We start from the raw sequence: 21,078 nt of genomic DNA, 5'->3' as shown, positions 1-21,078 counted from the left end.
TAGGGTATAGTCAGGTCCCAAAAGAAACAGCATGTGGTAGGATAAAGTAACTTGCTGTGGTCCGTTGCCCAGATTTATTTAAAGCTACAAAGAATCAAGAACTAAGCAAAGCTGTGTGACGTTCTGAAAGCAAGGAGACCTGAAACAATGGAGTGTGACTGTCACAACATCAAACATATTTTTCCTTTTGTTCTGCAAACTTCAAATTTAAAACAGATTTTGTATTCAAATTCAAAACCAGGACTTAGGTTCTGCTCAAGTGAACTTCTCCATGTACTGACATCTGGACCAAGCTGTCAATGTCCTCCCAAATTATGCATCCCACAGTCTCAAGGCTTTTTACAAAACCGAGCAATTCACCGCTTTAATGCAGTCACAGATCTGACTGTGGTTTTGGCAAAAATGTTCCAGACAAAAAAATTAAGACACAGCACACATACTCCCAGCATCCAAACTTTATATTAAACAGAACTGGGTATTGGTGCTGCAAAAGCCTGAAAAACAGCAGAGGTTATCACAGAGCAATAGGAAACGTAATTATTCTCTGCTCCGTTATGGCTAATGCCATATATATTAATATGGGACCTTTGAAATAGAATCAGATTCTGAGATCCACATACATCGCTGTTATTTATACCTGTTACGCCAATGTCTCTGCCTGCCTAGAGTCTTTGGGTTGCTTTGGGTGAAACAGGAAAAGCAGAGGGCAATTTGTCCTGAGGGAATACTTCTCAGGTAACAGGAGAAAAAAAAAAATGTGACACCTTGTCATTTAGCTTTGAAACGTATAAAATGCTTGAGATGCTGCCCATGTTAAGCATTTGCTATAAAGAATCAAAGAGCATTGGGTTGAGTTCACAGCGGTGTAAGAAGAGCTGCACCTGTTGTCACTCAGTTACTACAGCACATCTCAGGCAGATTGGTTTTAAACCACGGGGCCAAGTAAGCCTGGGTGTGCTCCATTTCACATACACTCTCTGCATTTTACTCATTTCACCTATTCAACAGCTCTTTAATTGCATATACACAAACCCAAACATGTCAGGGTCTGTTCCGTCCACCCAATCCTGCAAATCCCAAGTTCCTAATATTTACAACACACCACTTTTTATTATTATTGCCTTTGACCCAAAGCCTATGAAATTCCTGCCTGCCCAAACCCAGTCTTAGTACAGCGGTGCAATGTGACTCTTGCCTGAAACAGGGTTTTCTTCTTCTAACAAACCATTAAACATGCCAAAGAAAAAAGACAGGTGGGGAAGCCTGTTTGGGACAACTAGCAGACATGTACCAGTTGCCATCAGAGGCCTCGACTTTCAGTCTTTGCATGTCTGAGGACTTAAACCCAGCCAATAAAGGTAGCGAGGAAATTACGGTAGTGTTAGCAATTCTACTAGTTTCATCCTTTCTATGCTCTGGATAACACTTATATTTGTCATAAATAATAAAAAGCCATTTTGATATTTTAACGGAGTCAAATATCACAGAAAAATCAAAGCTTTCTCTCCACTTTGAAACCGTCATTAAAACAGCACAGAAAAAATAAGTTCTCTAATATATATAATTACAGATATAAAACTCTAGGCTGAATTTCTTTCCTTCTGCATGATGCAATCAAAAGCCAGTATTTGTTAACATTAAGGTCAATGGCAATTTTCTCATGTTTCACAGGTGAAATAGGATTAAAGTCCAGATTTCAGCCTTCAGGAGTTAATGTTCCAAAAATTATTTGGATCTTCCTTTTTATTTTATTTTTCTTTTAAGTCTTCATTATCTCTTTTGTAAACATTTTCAGTATTGAATTCACCATGTGGAAAACTGAATCTCAGAAAATAGCTCCTGTGTTTCAAAATATAAAGCTTTAGTAGAAAAGATTTCTTTTTCACTGCAAGTGTGGAAGTTTGGTAGAAGATATCAAACCCCGCAAAGTCACCAACCCAAAGAACAGGGAACTGCTGATGACATACAAGCTAATGATGACACTGAAGCTACTGATACTGATATTTGACTATGTAATACCTTTCCAAACCCTTTCAAGCCAATTTTTTTTTTTTGTTGTTGTAAAAAAATTATATTGAAGTACTACCTTTGGTCTAAATATTTCCAGGTTTTCTTTAAAACCTGTGTTTAAAGTATTTGTTTGCATTTCAAGATACACTATTTCCTCCATATTTTTTTTTTTCTGAACGCCGCTGATCTAATGAACTTGCATGGTCCTAAAAGCCTCCTTCACAACCAAAAAGACTAAGCTTTGGTTTAAAAATCTCTGGACTTGTATTCAGCAGCTCTGTTGGCCTCAAATCTGGAAAGTCAGGAGTCTCACTGAACTGGTGACACTGCTTTTATTTAAAAATGTAAAATAGGTCTCCTTTCCTCTACTGTAAACCTCCCTGCCAAAGCACAGTCAATGAAAAAGTAATGGTAAGAGGTAAGAGGAAGGCTCTTAGGGAAATGAAGCTACATCACAGCCCTCGAGGGACTGGTGTCCACCAAATCTCTGACCAACAGATGTAGCCATTACACCAGTACTTCAAAACTTATTTATCAGACAAGGAAATTCACGAGGTTGTAAGTGGTAATGGGGTTTGGCCGTTTCACACTGAGGTGAAATGGAAAGTTTCTCTTTTGAACTTGTGAGGTATTAGATCAGACTCCACCACATGCTACAGATCCAAGCACAAAAATGGTCCCTCTGCCTCAAAGGGCAGCTGTCCCGAGGCAGGCAAAACAGCCAGATATGGCCACGACTGGTTTCTCACACAGAAAGCAGGAGCTCCAACTCCAGCAAAGGCTGCACCACGTGAAGAAAAGCACTGACTAAGCATGTGTCGCAGATAGTGCCTCCATGCCCACCTGCTGGCCCATCCCACCTCAGTATTATACAAGTTCTCAACAATATCTGGGAAGAAAATACAAGAAAACAATTTCTTACACAACCATAACATGGTTTCCTTGGAGATTATTTCCAGGACCTCAACGAGAGGTGGAATTTCAAGGCAGACGTTACCATGGGCTTTCAGGCCTTTTGTCAGGATACAGCATGTAGAAGCTGGACTCTTGACTCCTCTGAACACACACCACCACGCGTGACCTCAGCAACTATCAGTGAGCAGGAAAGTCTTTCAATTAGTAAATCAAAAAGTTAAAATTATTTCTGTAAAGGGGAAAAAGGAGTAATTAACTCAAACCTTGCTCCGGTATTTGGTGTTCATACTGTAACACTTAGGAGGTTTTTGGCTGGGTTTTTAAATTACACATTTTCTAAGCAAATATGTTGCTTACTTAAAGGGATAGATTTTACTGTATGAAAAATACAATTCGCATTTGCAATTTTCTACACCCACATCTATAATTAATCTCCTCTGATTACCGCCACTCCCTGACAAGATTCCATGTTATATTTAAACCCAGGGTGCCACTTTGAAAGAAAAAAAAAAAAAAAAGAACAATAGGATCATTTTCAAAGACTACACAGAAGCACAAGGTTTCAAAGCAGCAAAGTGCTTTAAACTCTGGTATCAACCTACTGCCCACCCCAACCAGAGTTAAGAGTGATCTCCAATTACCACCACAATAAGCACAGAAGTCTCTTGAGAAGTGTGAAGTGTACGTGTTTCCTGTACTCCAGAAAAGGTTCGAGACTGATGTTGTATTATACAGATATATCTCAAACTTAATGACAGACTGACGGGGAAACCACTCCTGCGACACTCAGGCTCTAAGGATCAACCCACATAAATGAAATGCTGTCTTGGATAAGGGACCTTAAAAATGTAACTTTTCCACATCTGTGATGTGAAAGTATGCATTTGATATATAAATATTGTAAGAAAACTGGCATATTTTACTTTTTCATAAATACACATACACACACGTATTTATACACACACAGATATTTACTTTGGCTTGGGAGAATGTACCTCTCAGTAATTGTTTGCTATAATCTGTTTAAACCTGTCTTTTAAAAAATACAAATAAACGCATCAAGCATTGCAAATGTCAAAAAAGACATGCAAAAAAAGGTAAATCGCACCAATTAAAATGAGATTATGTTTCTTTTACTATTTGTAGCAGAATCCAATTAAAAAAAAAAAAAAAGGTGTGTTTCTCTTTAGGAGCAAACTATCAAAAGATTTAAAGACTTTTAGACTCTTAAATTCAGTATTCCTAGAAGAAGTTATGTCACCAGACCTGAAGGGAAACACCCATCTCAAGTGCAACATACCGAGTCAGATGAATCCCTTGTGTACATCCAATAACTTCAGTGGATTCATACCAGGGATGCGTTTAGCTAAACATGTTGAGTTGGACCAGAAAGTACAAAATAAGAATATTTTATCCACCCACATACGCCTCGCCACGTCATGAGGCAAGGGGAAGCAAACAGTCAGCAGACTGCTTGCTTTTTTTATTAATTTCATTCTGTATTATATTACAGACACCCAACCAAGATTCAAGCCCATTGTCTTCAGCATTGTTGAAAAACACATAATGAGACACAGCCCTAGACACAAAAATGTATTGTCTAGACAAATCAGACATAGCATGTGGGACTGGAAATATTAATCCATTCCCTTAAAAGATGGCAAACAGAGGCAAAAGAAACTGAGTGACTTGGCCAAGGGTCAAAGAGTAAACCTCATTCAGACCCCTGAATTGAATCTTGAACTCCAGAGACCCAGACGGAAAGACACCAGTCAGACACTATGATGCTGAACGTATGAAAAATCTTCCTACGCACAGCTACAGTCTAAATCCTTAAATATGAGAGTAACAAGAAGGGTGCACATATATAAAATTGAATCTCTTTGCCACTGTATGTTTTAAAAGCTTAATAAGCAGAGGAGAGGTTATAAAAATAATCCAAATACAGCAAGGCAAATGAAAAGCAAAACTGGAAATAAAGCCCATGTATCTAGGCACTCCAGTCCGGCAGCCTGCCCTCTGGACATACCTCCTGCCATTATGCAACATCAGCAGTGTTTCACTTCAATTTATTCAGAAAAATATACCCTTTCAAGCAAACCACTCTGCAATAGGAAGTCAAATACCTATTTCAATTAAGAGCTTGTATTTAAAAAACTTATCTTCTCCTGTTATCTCCTTCAGGCAGTTAAAACTATTACACAATTAAAACTGAAAGTATCGGTACAGAGAGCCAGAGCACAGCTTTCCTCTGGAAGCCTAAGCTTGAGCAAATTTATCATAGTTCAAGGCTACAACAAACACGCAATGAAGTTAGTCAAAAGATTAAGCAACCGAGAAAAAGGAAGTTGGGTTTCAGAGAAGCTCTCTCACCACAGCTTTTGATAGTGAGATTAGTTCCTTCAGCAACATAAATTTCTCCCAGTACAATAATGGCAGCACACCACTAGTCACATCCACACGTGCATCACCTAACACATCTGTCACTACCAGTCCGTGCTTCAGCCCCCAGCCACGCACCCTCACATCTCTTAGATGTATTATAATAGACTTCATTATTCCACAGGATTGGCACCAGATTGCAGTTATTAGCTCCATGACATTTTATCCTTCTACTGTGTGAAAAGTAGACATGCAATATGCACCACCAACATCCATGTTTAGGGAGCACAAAGACTTAGGAAGTACTGTGGACTTTTTCCAGTGGTTAAGAAAGTGTGGCATGATGCTGAGGGCAACATCTGGCCAGCAGCCATGTGGGCAGTGACACTCCATACGCTGACTAGGACAGCAAATCTCCACATGAGCAATGCTACACTTCATTATGTGGTTTATGCTGTTTTCATATAATTGAGTAGAATTAGAGTGGTGAGAAAAAAAACACCCTTACAACCCTAACATTGATATTTTGAGAGAGAGAACTATTAGTCCAGAAATCTCTTCAGAAGTTCACTATAAAGACACATTTTACTAATTCGTGAGTAAATAATGTATCTATTCTTAACGTCAAAACTGTTGAGAGGCTAATTTAGCACAGTACTTGAATATGTGTGTGTATAAAGTCCTGAAGAAATGTCAGTAGAGTTAATGGAAGTTTTTACCAGCTTAGTCAGACAATGCTGCACTGGCACCTGGGCTGTCGTGCACTTGTGGCCAGACAAAGCCTAACTGAAACCAGAACCGAAGCAGGGAAATTGCCAAGAGAACTATAATAAAAGAAAGTTTTAATAACTCCATTTTGATGCAGACTGATCCAACTTCACATGCAACACTCCAATATTGAGCCTTCCTTTACTCAGGTAAACCTTCTTCGAGTCTTGCTCAAGTTGGGATGACAGGATTTGGCTGCCACGTGCACCTGAATCAAAGCTGCACGTTAGAGATTCCTACATAGGTAACAAGGTGTCGTCACCTCCCATCACAACAATCAGTTCAGTCTATGTATACTCTTAAAATCGTAAGTCATTCCTAAATACTAGATATATTTGCAGTCATTAATATCAAATTTTAAACCCATTTTTGATGGTTAGATTTTAAGGTAAGGTATTTAAATCAAAGGAAAATCAAGCTGGCTCATTCAACACACATCATATGCTGTACTGTATGCTTGTATTGTAATCTTTTAAATGACAGTATCAATGTGCCTATTTCTATAGTGTATTTAATAATAATAGTAATGATTTGAGTTTACAGTCCTTTGGAATTGTATTCATGTAAAAAAGAGGGTAAATTTTTGAGCAAATCTCAAAAAAGCAAGATCAACAGTATTATTTGGATAGCTATGTGATTTTGCAAACCAAACAAAGAAAACCCCAACAAGTAGAACCACAAGGAGTTCTGAAATGGATAACAGAAGAGGGTAAAAGCACACATAAATTTACATAAATTAAGAATGTAAATAAGCTGGGGTTTTTTCATCAGTAGGGAGAGGAATGGGAGATCAATACAGAAAATAAGGAAGGCCACAGAACAGATAGATCAGGTGTCCTTATGCCTCAGAATAAAGCAATACATTTATCCAAACAAAACAAGCAATCGTTATGCAATTGAAAAAGAGTATGGGACCAAAAGCTTAACAGAAAAAAAAAAAAAAGGAGTACATTATATGGATATCTAGACTGCTCCCACCCGTAATAATAGAGAGAAATAATATAAGGGAATATAAACCCTCATTAACTGAGCATGATTTAAAAGAACTATGCCCAGAAGGAAGTTAATTCTGTCAATTTTAGGATTCCTCCCTTCTTTTTTTCCTCTGAAAAAAGTACCGCTGCCACTGTAGAAGAGAAGGGACTGGACAAAATGAACCTCCACCTTGACTTGTTGTAACAATCAAGCAAATGGACCCAACAATGTGTTCTTGGAAGAGTGGCTAAAAGAAAGATGTTACTCTTCCAATTTCAGGTGCTTTAGCCTGTTACACAAGGAAGGTGGACATCAATGGTTTCTACATTCATTTAAATCATAAAAACAACTTCATCTGGGAATGAACATCGGCAGCTCTCTCAGAGACGGAGCTAACCCTCCCAGGTAAGGCGGGTAATGCCCCAGCTTGTCTTACACTAAACACTGTGAAAGGTGACGGTTGAACCAGAAGGGTGGAGTTTACCACTATTCTAAACTCTAATGAACCCTTTCATGCAGTTCTAACAACACTAAAATATTTGTCTTTCCCTTTCTTGGTACCTGCATTATACTGCAATACTTGCAGAAAATACACTTGCAAATGCTGTAAGCATAAAAAAATAGATCAAAGGTCAATTTAAAATTACGATACATGCCTGAAAAAATAAAGAATGCTTTATTCCCTCTTCAATGTTTTATATTTTTAAAGGAAAAAAAAAAGGCAAGAATTTCCACATTTGTGTGTTTTACCAAATTAAGTGGTGGAATTAAAAAGATCACTCTTAATAGAAACCCCATATATTTTTATGTAAGAGAAATTAAGAACACTTTTTTTTTTAAATGCAATTTTGCAAACTACTATTTGTCTATGAGCTTGGTCCTACAAAGGCGTAGGTGTGAGTAACCTGACCTAAACGAATAGTGTCTTTGACGTCAACCGGAGCATTTATGTAAGTCACTTGTTTGCATAAGCAACTGCAGGATTGTGCTTGACTTACTCTACATAGATAGTCCTTACTAACTCCAGCAATAAAGTGAGCAATACCAGGCTGTACATTCTGCACAATTAAGGCATTTTCCTTAGTGTAAAGTGGTTTGCACTTTGACAAAGAAAAGCACAAAGAAAATCAGCTCACTGATGTTCTTAGATGGCTCTACAGGTGAAAGGCCAACTTTCACTGCTGCAAGATGCAGAAAGAATCCTAAGGTCTCAATTGAACTGAGTTCTCCTGTCCTGACTTGCCATGGATGGTATGCAAATGAGGAGGAGGGACAGCACAAGACCTACTGTCCTGCAGTAATCAGAAATACACAACTCTGGACCGCAATAAGGAAAATAATAAATAAATAAACAAAAAAATCTACATCCAGATCAAAAAATAACAGCAAGTGCCATCTAAAAGGCAGTAGAAGGAATAACATGTCATATCATGGGCTAAATTCCCAGTACCTTAACTGTCTGAAGATGCTCCTGTCATAAGAAAAGGGCTGCCAGTCAGATTACTTGGCTGGAGCAAGACATCAGACCAAAACTTCTCTCCATGGACTGATGTTGATTTTTCCAAATACACAACTTCTGCATAATCAGTGCCAATTAATCTCAATCAATAACCTACAATCCACTTGCAAATCGTTATCTGTGTCATGCTGTGATCATAAAGTATCTTTTTGGGGCCATAAGCGGACAGGAAGTTCAGAGGAGAAAAACGAACAGTGTAAGAAGAACAGTTCCCCAAACAGTCATATAACCAACAGCCTGTTCATACCAACATGCTTGGAGAGCAAATAAAGGACCCAGACCAGCAAAGCACTTAAGCACATGCTTTAACTTTAAGCACGTGCCTAAGTGCTTTGCTGGAAAAAGGCCCAAAGAAAAGAATGAACATGGTTAACTGAAAAGCCCTTCAGGATTGGATTGACTGCTTTGTTTTTCCATTAACTCTAGTTGCTAGTAAACACACGTTGAGTCTCAGCATCCTGCCCAATATATTTAACCCATATCACAAAAATAGAGATCTGGTACAACGAATCTCTTTCCTCAGGGAAGTTCCACGAACTGGGAAGTGAGGGAACTACAAGAAATGCTTGGGATTTAGGCTACTTATAAGGCACGAGTAGAAGGAGCACCTTCACGTCTCTCTCAAAGGGAAACCCACATGAAGGCCCTGACCATTAAGTACTCTTTTAGTAGTTCACCACACAACCCTGCGTTGTCCTGACTCTTCCACCTCTTACATCAAGCTCCACAGAATATATTTTGGAGGCCTTATAAAGAGGACACAAAACACTGCCAGGGACTGATGGCTCTCCCACTTGTGAGGGAAAGAAACCCAAGCTTGGAGAAGATAATTTCCGATTCTGGGCCTTGGGAATGTGACAATCTTTTTTATTACCTCCACCTTGGTCCATTAATAACATTTTTATATGCATCAAATTCACCCCAAAACCAAAACGAAAACAAAATTCCCTAGAATATCTTAAGGAAAATGCTGAAGTTAAAAAAAGATTGGAGTCCAAAAATGGAAAGATGATTAGGGAGGTGGGTGAAATTGGAACGAAACAATAATAAAAAGCCCTAAGAACACATCATATATTCCTAGTTCTTGAATCATTAAGGCTCTGCGTGACAGCTCTCACAAGCACCGGTATGGCAAACTCACTGACTTTTAAGCAGGAGTGAAAGTGGTTAAGCCCTAGGACAAACAATTTGAAAATCTCAGCACAAGTCTGATCTCAGAGAGTTTAAAGGAATGCAGACTGCCCAAAAACACAGCAGCTGTTTGTTTTTTCTGCCACCTTTCCAAGGTTCATGTCTGGAGTGAGGATAAACAGTTCTGAAAAAAAAGTTATGTGGAGTTCAGACTTTAAGAAAATAAAACATCAGACTAGTATTTCTTGCAGAAAGATTAAAAAATCCCAAACTTTAAATTATTCAGCCCTGAAGTTTTCAGGTAGAGCTCTCAGGAGCAGAGAGGTAGATGGCTTCAGGCTTCAATATATTAAAACGCTTTCTTCTAAACCAGTCTGCATTTTCAAAAGCTTGGCCTGATGTGGTTTTCTTGAGCAATATTCCTCCAAGCAGAGTGTCAAATTTAATAAGGTAAAACCGTATTCTCTATTTTATGCACACATATGTGCATACACACACACACAAACAAGCTCTTTCAGATAAACTAATAAGTAAATGAGATAGCGGATGAAGCCTTAGAGATCAGCCTGAAGTGATTTCTATCAGCACAGCAGGTATCATAATGACAGGGTAATTTCTGCTATGGCATTTTGGACGTCATTTTTTTTTACTCTCCCTCCTGCTTTCTCTCCCTATTATTCTGTTTGTACCAACGGAAATAAGCATCTACTTTAAGTAATTATTTAATATCTCTCTTGATAGGTTAGGCAATTAGAAATCTCTTGACTCTTTAACATTTTTAGTAGGTATAACTTTCCTTTGATCCACATTTAAAGAGATGTAACCTGAGAAAGAAAGAGCTAATAGGAAATTTATGTAGATGGATTACCAGTGGAGCTAACCCATGTAAATAAGGATTGTCTGTGTTGTTACAGGCAGGTCTGAAAAAGCAGGAAATTTCAGGCACCATGTTGAGATTCAACATCTGTTTATGAACTGTCCTTATACACAAAATGAAGAGTTGCTCCAGGACAGAGTATACAAAACCAGGGAGTCTGAAACAAACTGGAATCCCTCCAGAGAGCTCTCCTGTTATATTCATACCTGGTGCTACTGGGGCATCAGTTATGGTGAACACTGAAGAACTCTGATTTATCTACACATTCAAATTATGTATATCGTAGGCAAGCATTATTCAATACGACATATGAAAGATACTGTTCATGAAGGAGACTACATCATCTGCTCTTTCCAAATCCAGGCTGCACGTTTCCCCACGGAGCTTGGAGGATGGAAGCAGGGAGAGCAAGAACAGCAGGGGATGGGACAAATGTGAAGACGAGGTGTAAATAGAGTATCATGTTCTTACACATTCCCCATTTTCCCATCTTTATAGGGAGATGAAAGCACTATGCAGCATTAAGCTTGCATACAGATGCATGCGTTGAGGGAACTAAGGACCACATCACACCTACTTATTCCATTAAGACAGGAAGCACACTCACTTTTTTTTCTTGAAAGTAAAATTGTATCATAATATTACTTTTTCTCAAAAAAGCCTGTATTAGGTATTTTATATACAACAACAAACCAGCATAAGAAACTCCCAAGTACAGTTTCATGGAGGTAATCTAAGAAGTGGAAACTACAGGAAAATAATTTTCATTGTATTTTGTGGCATGTTCTCCCCCTCTCATCACTTTTAATTAAATGTAAAGAGACTGTATTGTGCAGATCCAGCCTCATCTCTCAGAAGAAAGAGCTCACCTTGGAAAATGAGTTTGGAAGGAGACTATTTTTCAAAGTTGTAAATTTCAAACTACAGTGAATAAAAGTCGGGAGTTATTTCCTTCATCCTAACAACGTGTACTACACACCCATAAACACAAGTGGGTTTTGGGGGTGGGGAGGGTTTTGAATCTAACAGGCATATCGCTCTTTGCACATCCTCAGATTTTTTTCCTGATCAACTTCTGCAGTATGAAGGGCTTTCCTGCTTTCTTTCCCACTTAGGAGAAAAACTCCTTGTGCATGGGTCCTAGATACAATTGCTCAGCCACCTTCCATGGCCTCCCTTCTACTCTAGCAGACACCGGCACGTGGAATCTAGGAGTGATGGCAGAAGAGCCACAGCTCTGAGCTGAGTGCAGCCCATCGGGTAACACGGGGACAGGCTCCCTGAGGAATGCTGCTTGTTTCCAAATCCCTGCTCAGGAGAGCCCAAGGATACATCTGTACTGCAGAACACCTGCAAGCTCCTAAGTCAGGCTGACAAATCTGAGATAGAGCCACTTGAAGTAAAATAAAGTGGCCAAGCGCAGGTTTTAACTTAGATTAGCAGCTCCAGGGGCAGTTTAAAGCTGAGTGTGAGCAATCTGAACCAAATATATATAAAATTCAAATATTATCTGAAGCCAGCTAATAGTAAAATATAAAATATAGAACTTCCTTTTCACTTTAAAATTAAACTAACAGCCACGGTGGAATCTGAAATTTCAACTATCCTATCCACAAGGGAAGCTTCCTGCATGTAGGGTCTGATGACCAATAAAGATAACTTCAGTCATCTTTCCTGTACCACTCTGCAATCACTATTGCTTCATCTGTTTCTCTCAGGTCAGACAGTCAGAATCCTACCATCGAAATTTAATTAAAGAAGGTAGTAAGAAAATAAACAACCTTTCTTGGAATGTCTTTGATTCCATAAGTACATATACATTTCATCCACTGAAGACTGAATTACAACCTTTCATCTAACGAGCAGCTTAATGGAATGGCACTGGAACAAAGAACAGGGGAAGGAAAAAACAAATCCTTGGTGATTTCATATAACACATTATATATTTATATATCGGGCTCACTATCTGGCAACATCAATTTACAAGCTACAGTAAAAGTGTTCACTATCTCAATGTAAGTAGGAGTCATAGCCAGGCACTTACACCAAATCAATAACCCTATCTTACTTATAGTTGAAGCAGCAGATGGTCTACCACAATGAAGAAATGACAGAACCCGTATGTAGAAGCGTCTGCTTTCTTTAGACACATTCTTGAAAGCACTGTATCATTGATCTAAGATTATTTTTATAGGCAGATGACAGGTCAAGCATAAAAGTACACTATCTTAAAGGTTACAGAGTTGGCAAAATGGGTATCACGGCCACGGATAAAGAATCATTTTCTTTTGAAGTCTGCGTTGTCAGGGTATTTACATTTCACAGTTAAAAGGCTCCTCTCTGGATAATACAAATGCTAAAACAAAGAAGAGAAAAAGTCCTATGTAAGCTAATGCTACTTTAAAGACATAATGTAAATCAACCCTGACACCATCAGTGTCATCCTAAAGCACGATGAGAATTTCCAGTGAAAGTTACTAACATTAAACAGATTTAGATAGCCAGCCAACAAAAATAAAGCAAACGTGTAAGTAAACTGCCTTCCAGGCCAAGACTGTTGTAACAACCATGTATTACACTGAAAGGGATAGGAGGAACATTCTAGTTGTGAAAAGCACTTGTTTGGAAAGTCTGGAGGAAGAATCGGTCCAGAATTAATAATTTATAGCGCGATCTGTGAAAATGCCTATGGAATAGGACACCTAATTCCCACTGCAAGTTAGACAGAAAGCTGGACACCCAGCTAAACACTTAGAAAAATGTTACCCTTCAAATTATATGGCTATTTTCCCATCTATAAAATAATAATGTCATCTTCTTACTTATGAAGAGCATTTTAAGGCTGAATTTATTAAGACTCTTCCATATGCAAGATATTACAGAAAAGTAAAATTTAAAAAAAAAAAGGAAGAAGTTCCTTATGGAATAATAACTCTAAGTGAGTTTTAATATTTTTAAACAGTATATGTACACGTACAATGCCCAGACTTCAGGCTACATAGCTTTCTTTTCCTTCACTGGATGAGAACACTCCTGGAATGCTATTGTTTTCAGGGGCTGGGTTTTAAGAATTTACTGTGAATACACGCATTATATATGTGCGCACAGAAACACTGCGGAGTTTGTAAATGACCCAGGAGTTCATAAACTTGGCTATTTTCTTATCTGGTTCAAATTTATGCAAGAAAGCAATTGTTACACAGCTCTTGCTGAACAGAGACCCAATCACACAAAGGACAAGGGCTTTGCATGGGGCTTTCCTTCGCATAAGGAAGAGTTCAAAGAAGACAACAGATTGTTTATAACGTGCCTTGTGCCATGAGGGTCTGATCCCTGATGGCTTTCACAGAAGCTAGTGCAAAAGAAACATACACCTCCTGAACACCCAGCCTACATCTGATGTGAACTGAGATGATTGTAAAAAAAAAATGAGATGAAGAGAACTGAAAGACAACAAGCTCCTCTGTGGTTTCTGCTTTGTCTTTCCTCAGAATTTAAGGCCATAACACCACAACCTCCTTCGATACTCTTCCTCCCCCACCCCAGCTTCAGTTAAGCACAGTTATCCAGTCCCACCACTAGTTAGCACGTCAGCAAGCCGGATCTCAAAGACTCCCAGCCATCTCTTTACAGACTTTATTAAGGGAGATTATTATCTGACCCTCAGAGAAGCTAATAATTACAGTGTTCATACATATATTGCTTCTGCACAGGATCAACAATGAAAGGGTTGTTTAAACACAGCTCCTTTGCTTCGATGGAAAACTTTGTGTGTGTACCACTCATCAGCTCAAGTAAATGTTAATGACTATTATGGAAAAATAAAAGACAGAAACATTTTCTGATGTACACAGTATATTTATTTAAGAGGCTTCTTATGATGTAGGATGTTGCATTTTGAGACTGACGAAAGAAGACCTTTAGCAGCAATGAATATATGAACCCTGATTTTCTTTTTTTTTTTTTTTTTTAAAGCACTGGAGAATGTCTTAACCATCACACAGACACACACACTCACATATACACACACTCTCAAACTACCACACTAGGCAAGATCAGAGCTTAACAGCCAACAAAACACACATTCAATCCCTGAGATCATTTTCCTGAAATAGAAAACTACATATGTTTCTCAAATTTCACATCAAGCCACTGCACAGCCCGAACTGCAGGGGAGAGCAGAGCCAAGCCTGCCTTTGGGCTTGGGGGAGTAAGAACCTGAAAACAAGACGATTCCTTTCATATCACCACATTTCTCGTCCACAATCTAAACTTACAAACACCCCCCGTTTAACAGCGTTTCTAGCGGGGGTTGCTTATCAAGCAGCCTTTGCTTTGTCAAATTAAGACACATTGCCTTGGATTAGTGAGACTCCCTGAGTTCAAAATGACTTCATGGTTGGCTCAGAGTTCACTGTCTCTGTGGCAAGTTGCCAGTAATACATCTACTACCGCGCCTGCCCCCAATCCTTTTCTATACTGACCTAGCTGGCTTTTTTTTTTTTTTTTTTTAAGCAGCAAATGAACCCAATAGAAAACTAAGGGCTAGATACTGTCACAGCTAATTAACAATCCTAACATCTTTAAAAAAAAAAAAAAATATAATCAAAGCAGTAAATATTTGAAGATCTGAATGCAAGTCTCTGAAATGCAATGTCTCAATGTATGTCAAAGCTGTGGGAAAGGGACAATGCAGTTTTTCTTCACTGTGCAGATACAGTTAGACACTATGAAGGGCTCCTGTTCTTGTGGAAAACACATTAAGCTTCTTTTGCTAATATTTTGTAAAGGGCATTTGTACAATAACAATAGCTAAGGCTTCCTGTTTGCCTGTGTGCTTCCTGGCTAGCATTAACGAGACCTGCTAACAATTTTCTTATTTAGCACACAGAACTCTTACTCTGCAGACTCAAGGAAACGTCGGTTTTAAATAAAAATAAAATAAAATAAAATTTAACAGTAATGGCCCACATTGCACCTGCCCTTCAGAGTCCTGATAACTTTTACCGCTATACGTTTCCTATTTCCTCACACTAGATCAGTCTGTGTGTCATCAGTCTCCAAAGAACATGTTTTGAATTTATTAAAAGCCTGATCGAAGTGGAATTCTCTCATTTGGCAAAGATACCGTCACAGGGACACTTGCTTTTGGCTCCATGACAAGAAATTCATGGTACTTTGTTTGTCCAATCCACAAAAACACCATCCCTCCCTTCCCAACCAGCCCTTCAAGATAATTCTCCCTTCTCCAGAGACTTCTCCAAACAAGTCTGCAAGTCTGAAGTCTTGGGTTTCATTTCATAAACAGGACACAAAACCCGAGTGCAATTCAGGATACTGTCACCGCCACATGGGCTGCCATGCTAATCAGGAAAGCTTTCTGAAATATTCCCTAGCCCCTTTCTTTACAGAGAGAGGCCTAATTTTTAGACCAGGCACCTTTTGAAGTAGGCACAAAATATAAACAAGAAGCAGCCAAATGCCAGAATCCCAGCCAAAGGCTATACATTAGTCACGGCAAGGCTAGAAAGGAAGGGAAGGGCAGCTGGCCCCAAGAATCTGGTGTCTGTGCCGCTCCAGTTACCACATCTCCCTAACCAGGATTGCCCAATCCTTTAAAGAGACACAGGCATCCTTCAGATAATCATTTAACTCACACCAGTTTGGTTTTTTCAACAGCGGTTCTAAACATAAGCTCCTCTTCCAAACTCTCTCTCGTTTCAAAGTTTCCAGCCTATCTGGACAAAATATTTGGTGAGAACTCCACTAACCACAGTGATGAAATACCTCACAGCGGTAAAAGTAAGCAACCTCATAAGAGCGTATATATGTATCGGTTTAACAGATGAAGAACAAATACAGGGACGATCAAGAATCAAATCCTCAAAGGTACGCAGCTCCCTAAACACCTCCGAAGATTTGGATTTAACTCACTTCTCCACTTCAATTCACATAACAGGGCAGAGACTTGAGTCCAGGTTCTTGGATTCAAAGCACCTTCCCAGATTTAATGTTTTATTACAAACTTCCACCACTGCAGTTCAGCAACAAACAGATTCTACTTCCATTTATCCCAGCGTACTCTGCATCAACCCCGGTAACATCAGAGTTCTCTGGATTTAAATCAGTGTAACAGCCATCTCTAGCTCTAATGATAAGGACTGGGAACAGGTTACAAAGAAGCCTTAAGGACTTAATCACTGCTTAACACAGAGTCAGCAATTGAAACATGTACAAGCCAAGGAACTAGCCCCTTTCTCATAAATGAAAGAAAAAGATTTGTCAAGGTATTTTCAAGGTTGTATATTGTAAAAAGATAGCACTTCTTCTCACACAGATATAGCCTAACGTTAGTTGTGTGGTTCCCAGAAATGTTTTTTTATGAACTACAAACATATATCTTTCACTTTCACCATAACAGTATGGTAATTACTTCCTTATAAAACTCATTCTTTCTTATAAAACTCATTTTGTCTCAAGAAACTCATGATCCTGAGATCTGTTGGAAGGAGATCACTTACAAAAGACCCCCCAAACGTAAATGAAACATCTCTGCTACACCATTTTCCCTGTCCTGATGGCTAGCAGTTGAAGACTGACTGGACAAGTATTTCCACAGGAAAATTGTTTGGGTCAACATTCATATACGAGATGAAATCTCTACTAGATAACACATTACTTTCCCCAACTATTAAATATCTAGAGTCTAATAATATAAAAAAAAATATTCTGCACAAATATTTAGTTTGTTCCAACTTTTTTAGGCAATTTTGGGAGATGGCTTCCAGCATGATGTTGCTGGAAGCTCTACCTCAATAATGTCAGCCTGACATTCTTCCCTATGTTCCAAATCCTCCTCCACAGGTTTAATCTCTCTGGTTACAGCTCATTTTAAACCATGTAAATCCAGTAGAGAATAGCTAATTTTCCAGTGAGTTGCTTATGATTGAAAGTGGCCCTGAAACAGAACTCTGGGTCTAAATACACACAAACCTCGAGAAATTTGCGTGTGAATTCTACCCAATTTAACAGCTCAGCCATATTCTTATCAGCAATATAATCCTTCACGAGACTTCAGAAATACAGTAAAATTGCAGATGTGCATCTCTGATAAGAATTCTCCATCCAGAATACAGTAACCTGTAACTAAACCAGATAAGCATTTAGATATTAAAGATATTAAGTTAAGATAACTTTATCCAAAATACCATATAAAGGAAAAGTTATCAGAGGTTATAGATGGTGGGTGGAAGAGAAGTGAGTCACACTCACCAGGAGTAAAAGTGCTGAGCCTCTGAGAAGCATTGCTAACGTGTCTGTGAAAAAAAACTGCCCTCTCTTCCTCTCCACAACAGCATTTCTGAAATAAGACAACTGAGTATTCAAGTGGCAAAACCCAATGCTCATTGTTGCAACCTTGGGGGGCAGGAGAAGGGAAGTTCCAAAGTTTTAAATTTTTGAACTAAAGAGCTGTCAGTAACATTTTTTGATGCAGAAGCATCATCCGTCTGAATCATGCAGAACAATTCAATAGTCTTTCATCAAGCCAAAGGAGAAATAATTTTAAAAAATCCCATATTTAATATGGAATAATACAGGCAACAATCTTCTAAGAACAATGGGAATCAATTATTTGGAACTTATCCTTTGCAATTCATGGCTGGATGCTGTTCTGTGAGATATATAGCAATTTCAAACACAGTCTCAGAATATGTTTGAGCCTCCACATTTCAGGTAAGAAGTATTTACTGTTTATTATATATCGACTGCCTACAGGCAGTTCAGGCCAGCAGAATCAAAGGTGAAAGACGGACAATTTTATACTCAGAAACATACATCAAGAACTGCTTTTCAAATACTTCAAATCCTCATCTCTCACACTACTTAACTTTGTGCACTGAGTAATCTCACTGAAGCCAAAAAGACAAACACATAGTTTTAAAATTTTAAATACATACAAAATGTTTTAAAGATCCCCTTGAAAATGTAAAGAAGCAAGAGGAATGCATGCAGAAGACTTTCCTATAAAAGTGCGCTTGGAATTGCATTTATTTTGGTAAAATCCCCATCACCAAAACAAATTTTAAAAATTAAATCTTTCTTTTATCAGGGCCAAGTTATGTCTGATTCACAGTGACTAACACTGTGTCCTGCCCTGTGAATAGGCTTCTTTGTGCTCAAAGGGAGAAAAGGTGGTAAGAATCTTACACTTGATAATTTCACATTTCCCTAGTATTATGAACATATGCAGGACAAATTACTTTAGTTCACCAAACTACAAGGAAATTCACAAGAAATGGGTGTGTACGGGGGAGAGTAGAGGAAGAAAAAAAAAAATTAGATTTGATTCCAACGAAACACTTCTTGTCCTGTCTTTTTCTTCCTCCTTTGTTACCCTCTAAGACATTCCACTAGAGTCAAAACAATGGGCTTAATTTTGGGGAGCATGTTAAGGCAGCAAAGGAGGATGTACAAGGAACTGTTTTATCCAAAATACAAGACTTTCAACCAAAACATTGGGGAAGACTTTGTCCAGAAGCTCTTTTCCTAACATTCCTTTCTCCCACAGAACATTCATCAATATAATCAAAAAGTTTTTGAATAATCAAAATGTCATTTCTAAGGAAATGAACTTGCCAGAAAACATTGTCAGCTGCACTTTTTTTTCTTTTTAAGAGAGATTCTCTGCCTCACCTCCAGAAAGCTACAGCTCAGAACACAAAGCCAAAGCCAGGCAGGAACAAGGAGCTGTTATTACCACTCTACCTTCCCTTTTCAGACCTACTTCCAAAGCAAAACAGGAGCTTCACTGAGTTTAGATGGTCCCAAAGTCCACTGAAGCCATGGCAGCTGGACACCAGTCGACAGCACCACAACACTGAGTCTACAGCATTAATCTCACCCCATCCTCTCTTCCCTTCCCCACACCGACAAATAACACTGCCCCCCAAATTAAGGCATCCATGAGGGACAGAAGACAGGAACTCTGCTATCATACTCCAAGCTCCTATATCCCCCCTCCTAACTTCCTTTTAAACCTCCTGCCATACATTCTGGTTTCATACAAAGGCTGCAGAGGAGGCTGAAAATCTTCATCTCGGGAATTCAGACTGTACTCCTGTACAGGTTAGAAGAGCACTAAAGAATACAATCATTAGTTCATATGATGTGCTTGCTTTTTCACTGTTATAAGTGAGATTTATTGCAACGGAAGTTCCCAGGAAGAATTAGGGTCCTACAGTGCTGGGCACTAGCAACAAACCCAAGAAAACACCTGCCCTTCCCCAAAGACCTCACAGAATTTATAACCACTGACAGGTACACGCAGCAAGCAGACGGACAACTACTACATTGGAATAGCAACTACCAAGCACGGTGTAACTCTAGCAAGAGTTTTGTGAAAAAACAAAGTGGGAATTTTCAGGAACAAGTCAAAGGAAGATGATAAAAAGCTTTATTGTACTAAGCATGCTGTTATCTGCATTTCCATCCAGATTCCCCACTACTGCAGCATCAGTTGTTAGCAGCGATCCATTACGCCTGCAACTTGGATAGCTGCATGGCTACTGTAACTCCTATTCCTCAACACAATCATTCACTTCCCAACAGATAAAGAATCAGTCATAGTAACAGTTACATTTTTAAGTCTGCAGGAAGGCACCGTTGTTCTCCTACATCTGCTCTCACAAGCTACACTAGGTTGGAGGTTAAGAGAGACAGAGAGAGGGAAGGGCAGAGAGAGGGGATTTCTTTAATACGTAGGGCTGCCACTATTAAAAACCAGACAGACAGATCATGCTATGGATCAGGGAGAGCTCTGGGAAGAGCGGGAACTCTGTTTATCAATGCTGGAGATCCCTCTGCTCAGCAAGATAAGAATCCTCTTTCAAATACGTCACTGTTCTCTCTGAAACTGTTTCCCTTCCTTTAAAAATAAATTGCAAATAATATTTGACTCAAAGCTCACCTAGGCTGTATTCTATTTTAACTTCCTCAGCCATTAGCACAAGGTGACCATTAGCACAAGGTGACCATTTCATGATTTGCTCACACATTTTATCCCATCTATTAGTCATCACCTGGCCCCAAAGCCAAATTAAAACTGTGTTTGGAACTGAGATCCGAACAGGGTCCCTGGCCAAATAAGAAGGATAGAATGAAGACACTCATATCACACGTAAGAGCGGATGAAAATGTTCTATTAGTACACAAGAATCTGTAACCCAATAAAGTGACATTTATTTTCCGGGTCATCGTATCCCTCAACTGCCTCAGAAAGGTTCTCTTCAGGGCAGGTGGCTACTGAGAGGGGCATGGAACTGGTCCAGAAGACTTCATTTTAAATAAATAGTACTGTACCCCACTTTTCACAAAGACTTGTTTATCTGCAAACGTGCTTCGCTTGCTCCACTTTAATCAAGATTGTAAAGGGGTCTCTCAAAGGTTTTAGTTAAACTGCTCAGTAATTATTCTAGGATGCTTTTGGAGAGCATGTGTTTTG

At 38.9% G+C, this 21,078-nt stretch overlaps 1 protein-coding gene across 1 annotated transcript in view; it reads right to left on the bottom strand.

The window, feature by feature from the left end:
* FGGY (FGGY carbohydrate kinase domain containing) overlaps nucleotides 1-21,078 on the bottom strand; it is a 143,621-nt gene that overhangs the window by 94,499 nt on the left and 28,044 nt on the right. The window lies entirely within an intron of this gene.

The sequence above is a fragment of the Numenius arquata genome, chromosome 8, assembly GCF_964106895.1.
Source record: "Numenius arquata chromosome 8, bNumArq3.hap1.1, whole genome shotgun sequence".
Lineage (NCBI taxonomy): Eukaryota > Metazoa > Chordata > Aves > Charadriiformes > Scolopacidae > Numenius > Numenius arquata.
This window is presented reverse-complemented; position numbering and strand designations above follow the sequence as displayed.